General features: G+C 31.6%; 2 protein-coding genes across 5 annotated transcripts in view; one reads left to right on the top strand and one right to left on the bottom strand.

Annotated features, from left to right (window-relative positions):
* Positions 1 to 23,140, bottom strand: part of LOC105220698 (cation-independent mannose-6-phosphate receptor) — a 114,314-nt gene that overhangs the window by 4,978 nt on the left and 86,196 nt on the right. The gene's annotated exons all lie outside the window — the stretch shown is intronic.
* Tl_13 (protein toll) overlaps positions 7,747 to 23,140 on the top strand; it is a 28,874-nt gene continuing 13,480 nt past the window's right edge. The window contains exon 1 of the mRNA XM_054229806.1: positions 7,747 to 7,753. The gene's annotated coding sequence lies outside the window, so the exon portion shown is untranslated. The remainder of the gene's footprint in view (positions 7,754 to 23,140) is intronic.

Below are 23,140 nucleotides of genomic sequence, written 5' to 3' on the forward strand. Positions count from 1 at the left end.
TGTTCCACTTTAGCATACTTTCAGGAGTGTAATGCACAATAACAATGCCAAACACTTGGCGCGCACACTCGAAACTCGAAATTGAAATTGAAATTGTAAAATTGAAATTTAAATCGAAGCGGGTTAAGTGCGCGCAAAAGCAAATTCAATTACACAAACAAACAAAAACAAATAACAAATAATACAAAAGCGATTGCGAAAGAATAAAATTAATAATCAACTTTTGCAGCTTTTTATGTGTGACACATTTATTATTATTATTTTTTGTTTGTGTTTTGCTTTTTTTCTTCTTATCGCTGCGAATTGCGCGCTCGCACGCTGTTAGTCGCTGCGCCATTTTATTAGCGCAATTTTTCATGCTCCTCTTTAATCGCATTGCATATAAATTTATTTTTGTTTTTGTGCTCCAACATTCGCCATCAACGCACTGGCGTCTGTTACCGCACGCATAAAGTTCGAAGCTAATAAAATTTATTGCGCTGCTTTTTAGCGATTGCGTCAATCAAAACACCCACGCGCGAAGATTCTCAGCAATATTGAGTTGACAGCAAATGTGCGTGGCAATGCATTCAAATATGTGCAATTGAAGTCGACTTTTAGGCGCCAAAGCGTTCATTTCGGCTGTCGCCTGACAAAGTGTGAAAAAATCTGCAACATTTTTTTGTTTGTTTTTGATTTTTTGGTAGTCCATAAAAAGATTATGCACGTTTCAACACTGCCATGCATATGCTTGCATACTTTTAGGCGCTTAAACTGAATTAGGGTAATAAAAGGTGGTGACACACCTTTATGACTTCGAAATACATTTGGTTGCCACTAAAATGTGCGAAGTTAAAATCACTTTAGTGCTGCAGCGTCTTAAAATGGATCGTAAATTGTTAAGTGTCGGCATAACAATGGTGACGGGTATAACATTTTTTTTCGCTAATATTTTTTTTTAATTTTTTAAATTTTTGGCTGATATTTGAGAGAATAAATCGGACTTAGTTCCAAAAAATATGTTTTTAATTAGCCTTTTCTACCTTTTGATATGAAGAGCCGCGTCCTAACTCTTAATACTCTATAAACAAATAATTATATTCTTACTTGGAAATTACTGATATATATATCTCTAATTGCAAAGCATGAAAGCATGCTATAATAAACGTAAAAATCGCATTTAAATGCAAACTGTCTCATACTTTAATGGCATCCACTTATATTCCACACACTCACAGTTAAAGAGACACTCAGCACACACTACTACTTGCACCACATCGTCATTATTGTTGTTGTTGTTGCATGCATATTGAAAATCCTTCCGAGTATGCATTGTTAGTGACAATAGATTGCGCACACAATAGCTTTTTGTGGTTTGCTTAACACCTTCCGCATTGAATGAACCGAATTGCAGCAAGCAAAATGACCACACACTAAAGTACCGCCGACAAATGGAGATATGACAAGTGCTATATCTGTTGTTGTTGTTGTCTCAACATTCATGAGGCGACTATCTCAATATAAATATGTATACTCATATTGTACTTGCAACGGCATTTTGTTTGCTGAGTATTGCATATGGCCGCAATAATGAGCATTTCAAATCGTCTTATAACTACCATTTGTGGTTTATGACTTAACAGAGTCAAGTGATGCATATGTGTTTATATGCCAATAAGCTGCTTGAAATGAAATATATATGTTAAAATATAATATGTAAATGTTGCAACATAGCTAAAAGGCTTAAATTGATTTAAGTTATTTGGAGCCAATTATGTTATTTCAAACAACTTACTCGAAACTTTTTTTAATTTTTTTGTCGCTATAAATATTTAAGAGGCAGAAATTACAAACTGCGTTCAATTAGAGCTCAAAAATATACTTGGATTTTTTTTAAATTAATTAACATGTAAATTAGGCTAAGTCGACTTAAGCTGTTTTAACAGAATTGTGAACAAAAAAATCGTTTTTTATTGCGTTTTTTTTATTGCAAAAAAACTTTAACATATAAATTTTTAATTGAAAGAAATTATTTCAAGATTGTAAAAATCATTTTTAAAATTTTTTAATATTTTTACATTTTATTTCCGAAAAAGTGGAAAGAACATCAAAAAATTAAATTAAATATAGACTTTTTATACAAAATAAAATAAACTAAAATTGTTGCCTACCTTAAGGCGCCGATAAAGAAAAATCACAAATTCTAATTACTTCCTACAAAAACCAATATTTATTACACCAGAGACTATAAAATAATATGTATTTAAACAAAAATTGAAGCATTAAACAACACTTGAGACCCCACACACACACACTACATACTTGCATATGTGTGAGTACATTTCTAGTATTGTTGCCGCATAACAAATGATGCATTCAAGGCAACAAACAATGCTGTGGTAATTACAAATTGCAAAATTATTATGATTAGTGTAATTATAGTCATGCGACAGACGGCAGAAAGCTTATAAAAGCGCTACAACAACTAGCAGACAACTTTTTTGCCGCAACAACTACAAAACAGTAATACATAAATACATATATACATACACTTGTAGACACATAAGAAGCAGTGCAAATTAGTATGCTGCAGCACCAACAGCATATGCAACATGCCACATTATGTGAATGTATGTATGTATGTGCATTAATATTTGTGGCTGCATCTATAGTTTGGTACCGTTGTACCGGAAATGTAGCAAATGACATTTCCAAGCCAATGACATGTGTAGCGCATAACGGTACATAAGTAAATATATGTAAATAGTATATGCTTATAATACATATGTTTTGCAATGCTCACACACACACACCCACACATGTAGTCACTTGTGGCAACATATAATTTTCAACTAAATTGAATTAAATTAACATGCAATGGCAGGAAATTTGCTTTACATGCGAATGAAATGTAATGCAAGGCATGTAAACATATGTATATTCGTACTTTTTTGTCTTCTTCTACACAAGCATGTAGGAAGAGAGTGACAAAATCTTCCTACATGCTTGTAGGCAGACACATCACGTGCTTGTCGCAAATGCATTTCACTCGAATTTCTACTTAATAAAGCTCGTAATTAAGGACTAATTCAATAAGGTTTGCAATTCTGTGTAAAATATTGTCGACATAGAGGTGGGTGTGTGTGTGTGCGACAAATGTATTTAAATATTCAAATTAGTTAATTGTGAGGGAAGACGAAGGAGAGTTAGAGGTCAGTAATTGCACATATGGGTGGCTATATGTTGTGCACCATAGCACTGCAATTGTTTGCCATTATTCCATGGAAATGCATTTCCATGTAATTTTAATATCGTTAATTTATAGAAATTAAAATAAAATAATAATCAGTGATTTAGAGATTTCTGGAAATAAAATAATTTTAAAAATAATAAGCATATTTAGGAATTTTAAAAGTAAAGAAACGGCATAAAATTCTGGTATTTTTTTTTATAAATAAAATTTTTTATAATTTTTTTTTTTTACTTTTTGAAATTTTGTTTTTATAATTTTTGAGTTATTTTCTCAGTTTATTGTTTTAAATTTTTATTTTATATTAGTTAATTTTTATTTCTATTATTTTCCGATTAGTTTGCATAATAATTCATCAAAAATAAGTTGTTTACTACGCTTTGACTTTTATTTTATAAGTTTCAGTTATATATGTATGTGAATTTATTTTTGAAAATAAAAAAATTAAATTTTTAGAAAATATTTTTCGAAAAAGAATTTGAAAATTTTGAAAAAAATTTCATTAAAAATCAATTTATTAAACTTGAAGCTTGTATTAGCAGTTGTTTGGGGTAAGACTTAGATAACTCACGAATCATTTGAAAATAATTCAGTATTGCGCCTAATAGTAGGCAACAATTTTTTGAAAATTCTATAATATTGTAAGCAATCTTGCCTACAATTAAGTTGCTACTGAATTTTAACAATTTTATTGAGTATCTATTTCAATTAAGCAAAAATTTCAGTAATTTTCTACTGAAGTAAATATTATTTTTTATATAAAGATCCATTGAATTGAATTCAATTGATCCATTGAGAAATGTGGTGTTTAGTATACTTTGATTTGATATATTTTAAATATTTATAAACAATAATTAAAATCTGAAAATATCAAATAATGCACAAAATTAGCAATTTGAATATATAACCGGAACATTTCATTATAACAATAGCAACAAACACATAAAATATAGCAATAAAATCCAGAAAATTTAATATTTGTAGAACAAAAAATTTCCAAATAATTATTAAAAGTTAATAATAAGTATTAAAATTCACAAAATTTATTACAAATTTGAGCAAGTTTAAATATGAAAGCATATAATTTCATGTTAAACAAGTATCACTTTACCAACAACATTGCAACGAAAACAAATTATTAAATTATTAAAATTTATACAAATTCCAGCGGATATAATTGTGGTTACCCACATAAACACAACTGCATTGCTAATTAAAATGAAGGAATTGCACAAACACACATCAGTACAGCGCCAAAACACTAGCTAAAAATGCAGGCCAATTCAAAAAGTTGCAGCACTGAGAAGAAAAAAAATAACAAATTGCATTAAGAGCACAGCAGCCAAAATTCACCACAACAGAGATTATAAAACGAAAATTTTGTAGCTCTGACATGAAAAATAAAAACACATCTCAAGCTGCGGCTGCCTAGTGATTAAAAAGAGGGTAAAAGCAACACAACGCCGCTTTCATGTCAGCTAAGCCAGACAGCTGCAAGCATAAACGATTTTGCACGCCTGCAGCAGCAGCGCACAGGAAACAGTTGAAAGCAAACACAGACATGAACTATACTGTACACTTATTTCATTTGCAGGCACTCGGTAAACACCTCCAAAGCAGACGAAGGTGTCTTGGAGGGCAAAGGAGAACAGCAAAAGAGCAAATAAAATAAAATTACAAAATTGCAAATGCAAGCCGCACAACAAATTTGTTGCCGCTCCACCTTAAGGACACTAATTAAAAGAAACTTTTGTTTAATTAACTTGCTTAAACGTCGCTTTATGCTTAAGTGCGATTTTTTCGTTCATTTTTTTATTTTTTTGTTTTTGTTTTTTTTGTTGTTGTTGAAAAGAACTTGCATTGAATGAGTTGCAACATTTTTTTACACTTAGCAATCGCTGGTTTTTTTTTAATTTTTTTTCTCCTCATTCAGCACGGCAATGCAGCCAACACAAGTGCACTTCAGCTCAAAACCGTCGGCTGTGTGTGTGCACAGGGTCGTATACGTAACGCAAATGCATTTTGCCTTGCCGCCAACGCAGCGCAGCGCCTTTCATTATAGAATATAAAAAAAATTTCGCCAGGAAAAATTTGCTAAACACAAATTGCACGAAACTCTTTAATGCTTGCTGCCTAAGTGCTGGCAAGTTGAAGCTTTTGTTTTGCTTTCATTTATTTCTATGAGCGTGTAATTGTATAGCGGTCCACATGGTTTTTTCCTCCAGCCACATCAGCCAGTGATTGTATGTGTGTGTGTGTGTGTGTGTTTTGCGGAAGAACTTGCAACACGCTATGAGTGCACACTCGAGTGTATTCAAAAGTAGATATGTATGTATGTGTGCCTTCATAGAACGCCTTCCAGCTGTGTGTGTGTTTGTGTGCTTTGGCAACAACAAAATAAAAGCGCAACCAACAGCTTGAACGCCTTTCAAATTACCGATGGCACAAATTGCGACGCCCATCTAGTCATACACACCTCGCCTAACACATGAGCATATGAACAACAAAAACAACAAAATAAGTATATATATACATGAAGACATGTGTGTGCTTAGTATGCTACGAGACGCCGCTGTAATCAAACTTACACTTACAACACACGTGCACATGGAGAACAGCAAAAAGGCAAGAACCTTTAATGTTGCTCACTTGCTTGGCATTACACACACACCCATACAACTATATGTGCGCAGGTGTACACTTGAAAGCTGCTGTTTGGTCGGAGCGTCTTTCAGCCAAGACAAAAAACAAGCACGCAAAAGCATTTTAGCAAAAAGTGCAGTTCCATTATGATGCTGCCGGCCAGGTGTTATTATATGGATTGCCAGTGTGTGGATGTGTGTGTCTGTGCTATGGGTAGGGTAGGCGAGTGTGAGACTGCAATTGAATGGTCGTAGGAAATACATGCCATGAAGAAGCTTTAAGTGGTAGTATGTGGGTGCGGCACAAAAGGCACAAAATTCAGTATTAAAGTCGAGTACGATTTAGGCGAGAAATTTAAATTGTGTGTATATATATATATCTGTTTATTTAAATAAATATTTTCAGCTTAGGCAATACTATGGCAATATGTATTTTCCTTGATATTCGGTTTTTTCTTAAATAGATGATGTTTACAGTTCTGCAATTCAATTCAACTTCGATTAGTCATAGTAGTAGTTTAATTACTTCAAATAATGCTTCAATGAAATTAATTCAACTTTCATATGGAAACTGAACCCAAAGTAACTAGTCTGGATACTAGTTTCATATATGGGAAGATAATAAATGCTTTCAAAATAATCGCATAGGCACGCTTTCGTACTAGAACAGCATTATTGAAGGCAGAAAAATATTTTTTAAAATATTAAAAGAAAAATATTAATTTAAGGTGTTACCACCATTTTTTTTTTTTAAGTCTTTGAAAAAAAAAATTTAAGTTCACAATTTCAAAATTGCATATAAAACTGCGGCTAGCATTTTTGACAAAAATCCTACTCATTAATGACGCTGTTGGAGAAATAATAAAATTGGTTATGATTTTTTTTTAATTAAATATTAATAAACAAGTATAAAAAAATCTTAAAACTATAAAATTGAAAAAAACCTTTAAACAAAAAATTTAAATAAATTAACAAACAATTAAAATTAAAAAATACATAAAAAATAACAGAAAATAAAAAGAAAAACAATAAAAAATAATTTATAAAAAATAAAATTAAAATATAAAAATTGTTTTAAAAAAAATGATAAAACAAATTTTAAAACTCTAATTTTAAAAAATCTTTATACAAAAATAAAATAAATTAAAATGAAATAAAAATTAAAAAAATATCAAATAAATAAAAAAAAACCTAATAATATATAAATAAAAAACTAGAAGAAAAAATAAATTATAAAAAATTTAATCATAATTTTTTTTTAAACTTAACTATTTAAAAAACATTAATAAATAAAAAAAAAAGAAAAACTAAAAATAAATTATAAAAAATAAAATTAATATATAAAAATTAAAATAAATTATAAAAAATTTAATCATAATTTTTTTTTTAACTTAACTATTTAAAAAACATTAATAAAAAAAAAACAAAAAAAAAACTAAAAACAAATTATAAAAAATAAAATTAAAATATAAAAATTAAAAAAAGGATAAAAAATCGAAAAAAATCATAAAACTCTAAAATTAAAAAAAAATCTTTATATAAAAATAAAATAAATTAAAAAGAAATAAACATTAAAAAAGATATATAAAAAATTAAAAGAAAATATATAAAAAATTAAAAAATAAAAAATAAAAAACAAAGAAATAAAAAAACCTAATAAAATATAAATAACAAACAAGAAGAAAAACTAAAAAATAAATATAAAAAATTAAAACATAAAAAAAATTTTTAAACTTAAATATTAAAATAAAAAAATTAATAAATAAACAATTTATTTTTTGTTGAAATCTTAGTATTTTTAGAGCTACTTTAATATTATACCATAAATCTAAACAAATAATAATACAAAGTTTTCTCTTCTCTACTTTCAGTTTAACAAAAGGTATGTACGAACTGTTTTGGATATCCATACTCAACTAAGTTGGTAAGTTTATTTTTTAGAGCACAATTGGTTAATAAAAAACTAAATTAATGTTGTCCACGATTTGCCAATGAGCACTGCTTCTCTTATGTATGTATGCAAAACTGAACCCATTCCCCACTCAAATGAAAATGAATGCTCCCCTTTCGGCAGTAAACACAACTTTATGCCCACAACTTTCAACAACCACAACCAATAAAACCGCATTTAATCGATTTCGTTGAGTTATGAAAATTATTTTTGCAACATGTAAGTGTAAGTTAAGTTGAAAGCAACTACTTCGCTTAACTGCTTTAAATGCACTTTTTAATAACTTCAAATTAAACACTCAAGCACAAATGGCTTGCTACTTTTATGTGGCAACTACTGTGACTGTGTCATAAAATAACAATTAAGCGTTGTGGCCACAACAACAACACAAAACACACACTGCGCTGCCATTGAGGTGGCAACCACAACAACTCACCACCGGTTGGCCTCATAAAATTTCACGTAAACAAGTTGCTTAATTAAATTATGACCAAACATTGTAGAATTGCCGTTATGGCTACTTAACACAAACTTAAATTACTTACGTAAATAAAAATGTATGGATTATGTATGTACAAGAGTGGCAACCCTAGCGCGAGCGCCGCTCACTTGCAATGCCATAAAAGTTTACAACACCAGCTAGACGTTGCAACACAGATACACACACGCACACCTACATGCAGGGCGTTGCATATAGTATCCTGCTCAAGTTGCGTTTGTTGGCGTTGGTGTTGCATTTTCATTTTCATTGTCATCGCAGCACAACGAGGAAAACGGGATAATGCGAGCGCATAAGCAGCGTGCCACACATTGGCCGAACACCTCGCACTTGCCTGCTGCATTGGCAGATATTTTCTCATTGTGTTGCAACGAGCGAAATGCGCAAAGCTGCTTGCAACACGATGGCATGTGTGTGTTTGTGTCGAAATGGCGTATGAATGCCCCCACTGCAGTTGTAGCAAGCTGCCTTATGTTGCATGTGGCATGCATAAAGGGTTGCATGTTGTTGTGCACAATGTTGCAAGCGTGTGTGGCATGTTGAATTTTCAGCCAAGAAATGGCATTGCAGCACATCGGTATTGCTCATATTGTGCTATTCATATTGCTGCTTATTTTTTGTTGTTTGTTGTTGTTGTTTTTATTAGAAAATAAAAGCATAACGGCTTTTACATCAGCCATCCTTGCGGCATATTCGCGTTGCAGCATACAAAATGCATTACATTACATGTGGTAGACACGCGTGCGTGTGGGGTATATGAAATGAGCATCCATTATGGTTAAGCCAAGAAATGGCAGTCACAGACATTGACTTGCCACAGCTACAGCGAGCTGAACTGGATAATGTTAGGGTTTTTTTTTTATGGAATTGTGTCTTCGGGTTATGGTATTACAGTATTACTTCGGGTCGGGTAGAGAAAAAAAAAAATAAAAAAAAAAAATAAAAAAAAATAAAAAAAAACAATAAAAAAATTAAAAAAATATTTTTGATATACAAAATTAAAAAAAAAATTATAAACGATTTAAAAAATTTTAGAAAATATGCAATATATAATAATCTTTTGAAATTGAGAAAAAAAAATTAAAAAATAGTTTACAAATCTACAGAACATTTTAAAAATTTAAATTAAATTTGAAAATATCAAAAAATGCGTAACAAATAATTTAAATTTTTGGAATCAAAAAATAATTATAATTAAATTTTTTAAATAAAAAAAATCTAAAAAAATTTTGAAAATTTTAAATATAAAAAAATATTTTGAAAAAAAAACTAAAAAATTAAAAAAAAATTAAAATAATTTTTAAATATATTTTTATATTTTTTAAAATAATAAAAAACAACATAAATTTCAATTGAAAGAAAATTAATAAATGAGGCCCACTTTTTTAATTTTTTTTTTTAATTAAAAGGCAAATTAATTTAAAATAAATAAATACCACGAAAAATTATAATATTTTCCAATTTATGTCCAAATTTTCTGCCCATAAAGCCCACAATTACTAGCACCTGCAACATGGCAAGCAGTAAAGCATTAACTGTAAAAGTCAATAAATTCTTGAATTTTGTTGTTATAATTAAATTCGTTTAAAAATTGAACGGCAAAGTATTGCAAAACTGTTTTAAACTTTCATCGGTTGCAGCAATATCACAGCACAAATGCCTAGAACAAAAACAAATTACCAGACAAGCCCACACAACACACACGCACACTTACTTCAAGTCAGCACTAATTTTGTGTTAAGAACTTTTGCCTCCCAAGCGACTATTTTAGGCGCTCGCCGGATGGCCTAGACTTTAAACGCATGGACATCTGCCATTTTCACAGCATTTCACTAGCTATTGCTGTCTCGCTCACTCATCTACATCGAAGCCGTTGCTGACAAAATTTTCATAATTGAATTAAATCATAAATTTCAATTTGCAATCGTTCGCCTAAATGAAATTACACAACAAGTAGCAGCAGCAGCGGCAGCGGCTGACGAGCTAAAAATGGCAGATATAACGACAATGAAAGAGTAGAGAGCGGTGGTGCCTGGCATTGAAGGCGCTCGAAAAAGTGTTGGAAAGTAACGACAGTGCAGAGTCAAAGCCCTCAGATAGCATATACCATTGGTGACACCAAACGCATACACACAAGTACATACAAACACCAGCACTCGATTGCTTGCCCAGCCTACCGAATACAATGAAAATTTGTTTGAGAAAATTCAAAATCGTTCGTTCAACTGCCAACTTGCTTCACTTGCACACATTTGTTGCCATTGTTGTTATCGTTTTCGCTGCGTTAGCTTGCTGCAGTCGACATTTGGAAGACAATTGCATAAGCAAATAACGCTGGGAAAACAATTAAAACAGCTGAAGTAGCAGAATTGTAGGAAAGTTAGCAAAACGCCAATGTCCGTTGGTGGAGAAAGATGGCAGACAAGGGAGTAGCACAGTGGCGTTAGGCGATGGTAGGGTTTCTGAGTTATAAAATGTGAGTTCGAATGCTTTAAAAGCTATAGACGATCGATATGGTTGCTAGAGACTATATTAAAAGTAACTAGTTGCGTGACTAATTACTTGGTAACTAATTAGCAACTAGTTTACAAGTTTCTAAAAACTTGTTGTAGAGTATATTTTAGTGAAAAAATCGTTTTGCAGCATATCTTCATTACAAAAGTAAACATTTAAACGCCCAAAAGTAGGCAACATTTAATATTTCTTCTATTTGCAAAATCGTTGCCTATATTTAGGCTGATTTTAATAAAAAATAACTATAATATGATGCTTTTGAGTAGTCTTTTGTTCACGTTTTGTGGGTTTAAATATTTCTTAGTTAAAAAATATTATGTACGCCACTGACAATCACCAAAGCACCACCACAACAACAACACTCAAACGTGCCTCTATCTTGCTACAGATTTTCGTTTAAAACAAACATAGATACCGCTCAATAACAACAACGATTACCAAAAACAGCAACCGACCTGCCAACAGCACAAACAAGCGTTGACAACCAAACAGAGCAGAGCAGAGCAAGCAACACAAACAACAATATTGGGCCAACTGTCATGCAAGTTTTAATTGAATTTTGTGAAAATTTGTGAATTCGCTTCTTTCATGATTTCTTACACAACAGCGCAAATTTAATTGTCAACGCAGCACTTTTGTGTTGTTGCGCTGCCAGCAAAACAGTTTGTTTATTAAGTGGCTGTTGCACTTTTCTCGCACTCGCATAAAACGAAGAAGAAGCGACTGCACCAGCAATTAAGCCAAGACAAAGACTTGCAGCAACAAAAAAAGAAAAACAAAACAAAAAAACTTTAAATAATTAACAAAATGAAAATGAATATGAATAGTGGATTAATATTCAAAGGCAGTGTGCGCAGCATCGGAGCAACTTTTCGCCTTGACTTCAGCTGAGCTGCCGAATATGCCAATTGACAGTGTCAGCACACACCGCTTACTAGCAACAAGCAAACTTTATCTGCACATTTGAGGCTTGCAACCTCCGCTCTTCTTCATATTTTCTTCCACTGCCTTCTTCTACTTGCTTCCACTCTTTCGATTATTTTTGCTGCTCTCGAAAATGTTCATCAACTTTTGCTGTTGGCGCTCAAAATTATTGCCACAAAAATATATGTACGAGTATATATATGCATGAGTTAATATATATGCATGCGATTTTTGTATGCAAACAATCTTAAACCTTATCAAATATTTATCACACTGCTGACGACGCGACGTCAACTTCAACTGCGGTTCAACATGAACTCCCAGCAAAAGCTTTGTTGCCACAAGTATATGTATTATACAAAAGTGTGGCATACAACATTTATGCACGAAATGTTCTTTGTTGTTGTTGTTGTGATAACGGAAAAACTTTTAAATGGCTTTCAATGTTTCGCACTTTTATGCGGTTGTCTGTTTGGAGGGTACTTTTTTGGTATTTTTTTTACTTCCGGAATATTTTTTTTCATAAATTTTTGGAAAGTTTTGCATGAATGCTGGCTGTGAAAAGTACTAACTTCTATTGTGAAAAAAATATAAATTTGTTGAAAAAATTATATTGTGTTTAGTAGTATTATGGGCATTTTAGTAACTATAAAGGCCACCATGGCGTATGAGTAATATTAATATTTTTTTGAAAATATCTAAAGAAAGGATTGAGCAAACATAATCACTGCTTACATACTCATTGAATTCCCATTTATACACACGAATGCAATCCCACAAAAATGCAATGCAACAGCTCCAGCAGCATACAACAACAGCACCTTCCGCAACCATAATTGCACCGCAAAATTGTAAAGAATAATGACAACAACAAGTGTAAGCGAAAAAAGGTTGAAATGGAAATGACATTATGCTGCAACGCGCAACGAGCGTAACCTGAAAAAGCATTTCAAAGGAGTTCGCATTATTAGCGTATGAACGCCAGCAGCTGCCAGGCGAGTGGTAAGGAGAGCTACTGGCATCCTATTGCGGGCAACATATTGCAGCAGGCACCATGCATTGCCATTGCTGCAGCGCCATTGTCGTTTGGTATTCATATTTGCTTGTCACCTGGTTGCCTTTTGATTGCAGGGTTGCTGTTTGCTGGCTTTTTTCTTGTTTTCTCGGTGCAATTACCGTTGGTGTGACGCTTTACAGGTGTCGTTGACGCGCTTTAATAAAAAAGCCAAAGTAAAAAAATTTAAAAGCCTGTGAACACATGAATTTGAATGGGCGCATTTGCGGCATTCAGAAAACAAAGCTGACAAGCAGGCGCCAAATACAAATGTGATGACTTTTGCCTTTTGCGAAGGTATGCCATGCATGTATGTGTCTATTATCAATTTTTCATTATTGATATGTGCAAATAGAAAAGCTACACAACCTTTAAATAACCTATTCAACTATATTTCACACACTCAACCTGCAGTTATATGCAACTTGTGTGGCGTTAAAATACTCCTGCAACGCTTTCGCTTCGCTGCACTTGGAAATTTATTCATAAACTTCATTTATTACGCTACTTTAGACAGTTGCGAAAACGCTGCACATACATATATTTGTTGCACCGCTACACCGCCGCACACTAAAAATTAATTTATGGCTTCAACCAACTTTTCGGAAACTTTTTGATATACACGCAGCTTAAACGGCGCAACATGGCGTATAAGTGATGCACTTAACTGAAAGTTACTTGGCATTTAAATGTTGAGCCAACTTTCATATGCGGTTATGTGCTGTTATTTTTTTTTCTTTTCTGTTATTGCAAAATTTTTATTGCAATTATTTTAATTTTACTGATTTTTTTTAATATTTTTTTTTGCATTTGAGAACATTTTTGTTTAAAATAACTCAAAAAATACCAAAAACAACAAAATAAAAAATAGTACTAAAAATTATAATAAATTCTAATAAAAATATATTCAAACAAATTATAAAAAATTAAACAAAGACTTAAAAAAAATAGTAAAATAAACCAAAATTACTTTTTTGAACCGAAATAATTTTATATATAAAAAATATAAAGATAAAAAAAAATTCAATTATATATGTAATTAAATGAATTGACACATTTGTAAAAAAATTAAAAAATTTTTTTGTTAAAAAGAAAAATAAAAAATTTTTTTGGTAAAAAAAATAAAAAAATTAAAAAAACATATATATTAAAAAAAACTATTGAGGTAAAAGGTACTTAAAAATATACCAAATTATAAAAAATTAAAAAAATATTTATTTTGAACCGAAATAATTTCAAATATATAAAAAATATATAAATAAAAAGAAAAGAAAGAAGAAGAGAAAGAAAAAATAAAAACTAAAATTAAAAATAAAAAAATTCAAAATTAAATAAAAACAATATTTTATTATAATACACTATAAATAGGACATTTTGCAAATTAAAAGTAAATCAATGAAGAGTTAAAAAATATTCCGCATAATTTTTTAATAATTTTTAGTCAGTTTTTATTACATTTGTCGAAGAAATAAAAATAAATTTCGAAGTAATAAACATAAATTTTTTCAAATTCAGCTCAATTAATTACTCAAAATTAGAATTTATGGACTATAGGATAACCCAATAATCAAAATGCAGTCAGTAAATGTGATTTTACCAGCCAAAGCTGAGTTGAGATGCAACATAGGCCATTACTGAGAGTTTTAAATGATAAAAAAGACTTTAACTGACCTTAGTAACAAAAAAATAAATCGAAAATATTGAAATTTCCCTATTATATTGCATAAAGAGTGGTATTGAACTCTTACCACCCTTTTACCACTTCTCAAATTACATCATCAAAGATTTTTCAAAATCTACTCAAGCCGTTTTTTCTGTTATTATGAAAAAATAATAAATATTTTATCAACAAAATTTTAATTGCGCATTTTTAAACCCTAAACCATAATATATTCATATCGCAATACAGTTTTACACACACATTCCTTCATATATTTATTTTATTTTATCACATTTATTGCGCATCAATTTCATTGTCGCCCTCACTCAATCACTACTGCAGCAAACACCGCTAACCCCACGCTACATACCGCTATAATCGCGTTTTATTTTTTCTGCAAAACATTTCCAACTTTTCCGCTTTGCGCATGAGGCATGAGTGACATTAAAAAATGATTATTTGAAAATAATTGCCTTTCTTTCTTACGCGAGTGCTTTTGTGCAAAGCCAAAAATTATACATAAATTAACACAAGCGACGAATATTTAATTGTGTGTTGAGTTGGGGAGGGGAGAGTTGCTTTCTTCGTCTACCGAGTAAACTACAACTTTTTGTTTTAACCACTTTTGAATTTTGAGCTTTCGCAGGGTCGACAGAGCCAGCAGTGCTCATTACATGCTGTAGCGCATCCTTTTTCCGGGACGCACGACTACAAAAGCATATTTTTGCTTTGTTTCGGAGTTTTATTTGAATATGATTTTTTTCTGCTACGCTCATATTTGCTTCACTCCCTCGCTCAGCTCGCTCGCTTGCTATCCACTTGACATGGCAATTGTAGTCGTCGCCATTTTTGCCGCTGCGCCGACTGCTGCTGCTGCTGCTCTTTGCATAATTACCCGCATTAGCATAAATTTGAATTTTAACTATCCGACCCTCTTCAAATATGCGCCCAGCGCTAAGGCGTTTTTCTATTTAGCACATGAAAGAGAGACACCCTTTACCTACTCCTACGCCATACACTACTCAAGTGTGCTTCCTCTACTTCTTTGACTTTTTTGCTTACGCTTAAAAATGCCATTTATCATTCGCTTGTTCCGTGCACACACACCACTTGAGTTGAGCTGAGTTGAGTGCAAGAGGTCCACACTGCTTGCTGTTTGCCACCAGCGTTGCAACAATGTGTCTTTGCCCAAGTTGCACTGTGCTGCTGCTGCCGCCGCTTCTGCTTCTAATTAGACACAAAAGGGCTGCAAATTCTCGGCAAATAACTAACGGCAATATTTTCTTAGCTTTTCATACAACTTTTCGCTTGTTGTCGTTGTTGTTGCCGCTTTGTGATTTTTTTTTTCTCATGCTTAAGCAGAGGCAGTTGCAACGCCTTGAGGCGTGTAAGCAGGTCAAAAACTCTGGCTGCCACTTTAGAAGTGTAACGGTAAAGAAAGTTAAAGAAAAAGAAAAATTGCATTCTAACGGTAAAAATACAGCAAGCAGGTAGCTTACGAGCAAAAAATCAAAGTTGAGCTGAGTAGCTGAGTTGAGTGCCGCATGGCAGTTGTTGTAGGTGTATGCGGACAACAAGCAGCAAAAACACGCTTGCAAGCGGCATGCAACTGTAAAATGCAAATCAAGCAAAAATTAGCAAAAATGTGAAAATAGAAAAACAAAGCAAGTGTGCGCCCAAAAGCTAGCAACAAGCACTGTGTACAACATGCTAAGCACGTGCCACAAAAGCAGAGCTAGCAACAAACTACCATACAACAACAGCAAATAAAGAAAATAAACAACTGCAGCGTACAACGGTAAAAAGTTGTAAATGCAAAAATTGTTGCAGCGCTCGTATTTTACACGAATTTAATGGCTTAAACGCTACTAAGCAACCTTGTCAATTGGCTCCACCGCCGCCGCTTGTACATAAGCGCCGTTTGTCTGTTGCTAAGTGACAGTTGTCGCATGCAGCACACACACTCAGGCACACTTGAACTCACTTGCATTTCGCAAAAGTAAATTTCCGAGCATTGTTTGCCAGCCGTTTGGCCTTCAGGCCCAGAACCCATTGTCTTTCTTCAACAGCAGCGGCGGCGCGGGCAGCTGTCAATGAGTGCAGCAGTTGTCCTGCGGCCAAGTGGCGGCACTTCAGCACTCCACACATACACACAGACGCATGTACATATGTGTAGTGGAACACTCCGCTCTTAAGTATGCATGCATGTACGTGATTTTCGCCAACACATTAATTATGGATGGACGCGTAGGTCGCGACGGCGCTACGACGACATTTCGACGCTTCAGCGCTTGCCTCAGAACGCTACACACTCGACACGTTTTTGTGCTGTGGCATTTTTAATGCGGCACCACTTAAAATTACAGTTTTAATTAGAAGCCTCCGCGAAGTTGTCAGCGGCTGAAGAAAGAGAGGCAGCAGCGGCAACAACAGCACCAGCACTTATAGAAGCCGAAGCAAAAGTTTCAGCGCATTGTTGCAAATTTAATGACAATTTAATGCGGCTGTCTGCCACGCGTTCAATTCCGCTGACATTCTATTAAGTATTCAAAGGGTGTACAGGGCGTATGAGTAACCTCAAATTGGCTGATGGGAATATAGTTGTATGCAAATGTATATAAATCTATATATACACAAGCACACAAGCAAACTAATATTTCATTCACACACACACAAAGGCATTAATATATGTATAAACTCACATGTATGCTTATTTCAAAACATACCAAAAACAACAACATATTTTATATGCACAAATTAGACCAACTAAAGCACTCTCCACTCAAACACACACAACACCTGTCCCTCCAGTCCATTTGTTGTCAATAATTGCACGTAAATGAATTTTTAATAATTTTCAAAGCGTTGCGCTTCTGCACTAATTAGCATTTATTGGCGACGCAAAGCACCCGCAGCCATGCACACACGCATAGCTAGTGACTGTGTGGCAAATATAGCAATTTGCCCAAAACACTCTGCTGACCATAATTAAATATATTTACTGACTAAATGTGACGGCATAATTGCTTTTCATTTTGTGGCGCGAAAGCATCGACTGCTGCCTGAACGCTTGCAAATTGAAATATTATTGGCATATTTACATTTGTCTCGGGTTTTTGGCAAATAATTTTAACTTCAATGAAGCTTGTCCACTTATTTGCTTATTTGCTATATAAATATAATTATTTATTTAACTGAAATGCGGAAAAAAGTTTATTTGTCAAAAACACAAATTTAGTTGGCAATTAGAAAATGCTAGAGCGCGGTGCTGCAAGCGAATTAATGAATTTCAATGGAAAAGCCAATAAAGGCTTCAATTGATTTTGTGATGGTTGACAAATTAATTATACTCAAAATAATATAATAATTGAATATATAGATGAAATGTGTACGAAAAAGGTAAATAAATGGTATTAAATTAGGCTAAAGCAGAGAAATCGTATCGATATCGAATATTTAAATTTTTTTTGTCAAAAATTTTATTTTATTTTTGTTTCGTTGTTGTTGTTGTTTTATTTAATTTATGTTACGTTGAGTTAAGTAATGTTATGTTACGTTACGTTATGTCACGGTAATTTAAATTATCCTATTTCATTTAAATGGATACTATATTAAATTTAATGTTAAATTATGTTACGTTGTTACGTTACGTTAATTTACATTACGTTACATTACGTTACGTTACATTATGTTAAGGTACTTTAAATTAACCTATTTCATTTATATTTATACTATATTACATTTTATCTAGGTTATGTTAGGTGAAGTTAAGTTATGTTATGTTAAGTTACGTTACGTTAGATTATCATTTTTTTTTTTTTTCAATTTATACTATATTAAAATTTATGTTTAATTATGTTACGTTAAGACCATATTAAATTGTATCTATATTATTTTACGTGAAGTTAAGTTACGTTAAGTTAAGTTATGTTAAGTAACGTTACGTTAACTTATCTTTTTTTTTTCAATTTATACTATATTAAACTTTATGTTAAATTATGCTACGTCAAGTTGTGTTAATTAAGTTACGTTACGTTAAGTTGTGTTGCGTTTTCATATTTTTCACTTAGACCATCATTGTATTAAATTAACTTCCCTTCCGTTTAAAAAAGAATTTACAACTCAAAATTTCAACTAATTTAAATACTAAAAACCCAAAGCAATTGCCTTCACACTAAAAGCTTCTCGAAATAAATTTGAAATATCATGGCTTTATTAATATCTTTTCTAATAACGTAATAAAAGGGGTTATTAGCACAAATTGATGCCCATAATAAAAAAGCCGTCTTGTTACACGAAATTAAATTAGGCTTTGTGCTTTGTTGCTGCGAAACGAATGATGAATACAATTTGTTATTTTATACCCACAATTGCAGGCTTTTGTAACCTAAAAATGTGTTTATTTTAGCTGCCTTAGCCTTACAACCCCTTGAAGTCGAGGTCTGTTTGCCACAGCATAAAGTTCAATAGACCTAAGCCTGTCGCAGGAGCGTTCAACTCTTTTAACCTCACGCCAGAAAGGCAAAATCATGGCAACCTAATTTGAAGTAAAAAAAGTTTTACGCAAGAAATCTGAACCTTTTTCGCCGAAAGCGAAATAAATCAAAAACAAATGCATAAGAAAGCCGTCATTAAACGGAAAAAAGAAAACCCAAAAATTATAAAAATGCAAAAAGAATGGAAATTAGACGCCGAAAAAACGTCTGATTTTAATTCAATATTCTCGGTTGAAGGCGAGTTCCGGCTGAATGGCTTTTAAAATGAAATACAATTAGGCCAAAAACCGCAAAAGGCACAAGCACAGGCACACAGTGTCGCTTAAATTAAAGTTTGGCCCATTTTTCATCTGTGTATGTGTGTGTCAAAGTCGAATTTTATAATCAAACTAAAATCAAGTGCATCCAGCAAAAGTGCCACCAGTCGACCAGCGTTGCTTAAATCTATCATTTTTTTTTTTTCAACAGCCATTTATGCTTTAGCTATTTCCCATTACAAAAACCAGCATGTGTTCGAATATCCCGAAAAAAAGTACAGCAGAGTCAAAATATCAGCGCTTGTCCTTCGACACAATCGACACACACACAGACCAATATCGATGTACATACATCTAAAGTGTCGGCGTGCAATTTTTTCGTTTGACACTTTTTTGGTTACCCACCCCCCACCCAGGCGCTCAACAGGATGCCCTGGCAACCGGCAGCGCAGCAAAAACTTTTACTTTTGAATTATAAATTTTTCGCGCAACGCTTTCGCGCGTTAATGCTGTTTCGTCGTCGACTTTTTCGATGGAAATTTTGTGTTTTCTTTTTGGGGGTGAGAAAAAATGGAAAAGTTTTGCGGTTGCATATTCAAATTTTCACCAGTGCCAATAATGTACATACTTTCGTATACAATTACAAACACATATACACACAGTATATAGGTGTGCTTATGAGTGTGTACCGACTGTTGCTTGCTTGGTTGTATGTTTATTCATGAGCTCCTTGCCGTTTTAATTGCATTATTACCAAAAACAAAGCGGCGAAAGTGTAATCAAAAAGCAAATAAAAATGAAGAAAAGAAAATAGAATTTCACAAAAACAAAACAACAAAAAGTGTAGCCAGATAAGCGCATTTAACCGTTCAAAGTGGGACAACCTAATTTTAAGATTACAAAATTTGGGTTGTCACTGAAATCTGTGAAAAGTGAAAAGAGAAGAGTCAAATAGCATTATTAGCCTCTAGCGTTGACCCAATTGTTCTTTTTTGGAGGCCTTTGCATGCTGTATATGCGAATTATGTTTTCTTGTGACGTTTTACTTTATTTGACTTAGTAAAATACGCAATATATTTGTAAAAAATATATTCCATATCAAAACAAACAAATATTTGAAGATTTTTGGCCATTTAGAACCTGTCGCTTTTTTACAAAATTATTTCAATTGAAGTTTTTATTAAAAATATTTTTTGCCACTGTATTTATTATTAGGAAATGTGACAAAAAGGTTTTAATTTAAAAATTTTGTATTCGAAAAATTTTCCAAAATTTTTTTTCCCAAAATTTTTTTTGGAAATTTTTTCCAATTTTTTTGTAAACTTTTGTCCGTCATGTTTTATACTTTAGCAAACATATTATTTTTAATATTTCATTTTAATTTTTGCCTTATTTATGTATTTTGTAGAAGTAAAAAATGTTTCAAAATTTTGATTGTAAGTATTATCAAAAAATAATATTTTTATTTAATTTTCAATACATAGACATACATCATTGCAAAAAAAATATTTTTGAAAATTTTATTTTCCATTTTTTTGTTTAATATTTTCAAATTTTTTTTGAACAATTTTTTCTATCAAAACTCTTTTTCTGGTTTTTTCGTGTTTTCTAATGTACCTTGATGAAGTAAAAAATTTATTTAATTGTGAAAAAGAAATATTTTTGATATGTTATTTTATTTTTATAAAATTTTATTTTCCAATTTTTTTTTAATATTCTCGAAATTTTTTTGGGAACAAATTTTGTTTTTATTTTTTATTTTTCAAACTTTTTTTTTCGTGTTTTCTAATGTACCTTGACGAAGTAAAAAAATATATTATTAAAAATTTCTTATTGAATTTTCGCATTCAAAAGAGATATTATTATTTTTTTTATTTAATTGCCAATTAAATTATAAATTATTTGCAAGCAAGAATATTTTTGAAAATTTTAATTTCAAAAATTTTTTTTAATTTAATATTTTCGAATTTTAGTTTCGAAATTAATAATATTCATTTTTTTCAAACATCTTTTTTATTTTTATAATGTTATTGAAAATATAGGAAATATTTTAGAATTGAATTTTAATATTAAAAAAAAAAAGTATATTATTTTTTTATTTAATTATCAATTATAGGTACAAACGATATTTTGTATTTTATATTTTTTGTCAATTAAGGTTTTTATCAATAAAACAAATGTCGGCGCATAACGATACATATAATTAAACAATTAATTTACAATAGTGATAATGTCTACTAATTTCCATTTTTTTTTTATGTATTTTATAATTTTATTGTCAAATTGGAATATTAATTCGAAAAAAAAAACTTTTTTTATAGAAAACAAAAAACTGTTTGCTTATTGAGCGCGTACTTTTTGTATATACGAAACTACATGCACTTGTGTGCTGTCAACATGCACAACAACAACTCCAATTAAAAAACGCCTGCTTTTATCAGCCAAATTAACAGCAATCGGCGCACTCAAATTAAGCGCATTTTTTTATTAAATCGATTATTATTGTTTTTTTCTGCGAATTTGTTGTTGTCACTACGAAAAATCTTGCTGCTGACTTTTTTTGTTTTTTTTTTTTATTTTGCAAAATCAACTACATGTTATCAACTTAATTATGCAAATTATTTAAATTGCGTGTGTAATTATTGCGCCAATTAATAGCTGTCAACTTTTAAATTTTCTGCTTAAATTCACGCATGTTTTAATGCTGGATTTTTTTCTCCAATATTTTTTTGTTCAAAAACATGTATTTCGTTGCGCTTGTTATTAAAATATTTCACAAAATTATGCATTAATAATTAATTAAGTTTATTTGTTATGGACAAACAAAGCAGAAGCAATGCAAAATTTTCCTGCTGAATGGTTAGCGCTGTCACATATGACGATCAAAGGACATCAAATGTGCTGCCAAACACGCATACCGACAAATACACAAATTTACAGCTACTTGCATAAGCAGTTATGCATGTATGCTAATTTATGTGTGTGGCTATAATCATAAACATCAAGCAGTTGTTGTTGTTGTTGCTATTAATGCACTTGTATGCAAATTGCGGTCATTTTGCGCCATAATCAGTATGCATGCGTGTGTATACGTGCGTATGTGTGTGTGTGTTGGCCTACTGAGCGTTTTGCTGTTAATTATATTTATAAAAGATTCAATTATAATTTATGATTGTTTTGCCTCAACGTTCAGGCAACAACAACAACAGCTGTCAGTTGCAGCTGGCTCAAGCATTTGCACCATTACAAAGGGTCACTTGAAAACCGAGCGTTTCAAGCGTAGCACGAAATGTCGAAATGTCAGCGTTAATATCGGAGATAATATTGCCGTTAATATAATGATAACACTCATAACGGTAATGCATAACAATAAAGCAGTGTGCTGTGCGCACGAAATTTCAATGACCTGTTGAAGCGTTAAGTTGGATGTGAATGCGTCAATTGTCGTGCGCTGCCGGCTAACTGTATTTGTGCTGTCGAGCTTATTGTTGTATTTATGCATACTCTTATATGTTTGTATGTATGTGGTCAGTGTATGAATTTAAGCGCAAAAGTGCAGCGAATCGCAGGCTTTATGAAGGTTGTATAAGTGCTATTGGTGAAGGGTGTATATGAAATTTAATATTGGCATAGACATTTTTTTAAGAAAGTATGCAATAAGTCTGAAAATAAACGTTAATTATGGATTTTACAAAAAAAATTATTATTAAAAATAATTTTAAAAAAATTTGTCTAAAAAACTTTGTATTATACAAAAATCAAAGAAATTAAAAAATAAGTGTTTATTAATTAAAGAAAAAAAATATCCAAAAATATTTATCTAAAAAAGTATCTAAAACATTTTTTTTTAATTTAAAAAAACTTTATTACTTAGAAAGAAAAATCTAAAAAAATGTATCTCAAGAAGATATCTA

The sequence above is a fragment of the Zeugodacus cucurbitae genome, chromosome 2 (genome assembly GCF_028554725.1).
Source record: "Zeugodacus cucurbitae isolate PBARC_wt_2022May chromosome 2, idZeuCucr1.2, whole genome shotgun sequence".
In the NCBI taxonomy this organism is placed as follows: domain Eukaryota; kingdom Metazoa; phylum Arthropoda; class Insecta; order Diptera; family Tephritidae; genus Zeugodacus; species Zeugodacus cucurbitae.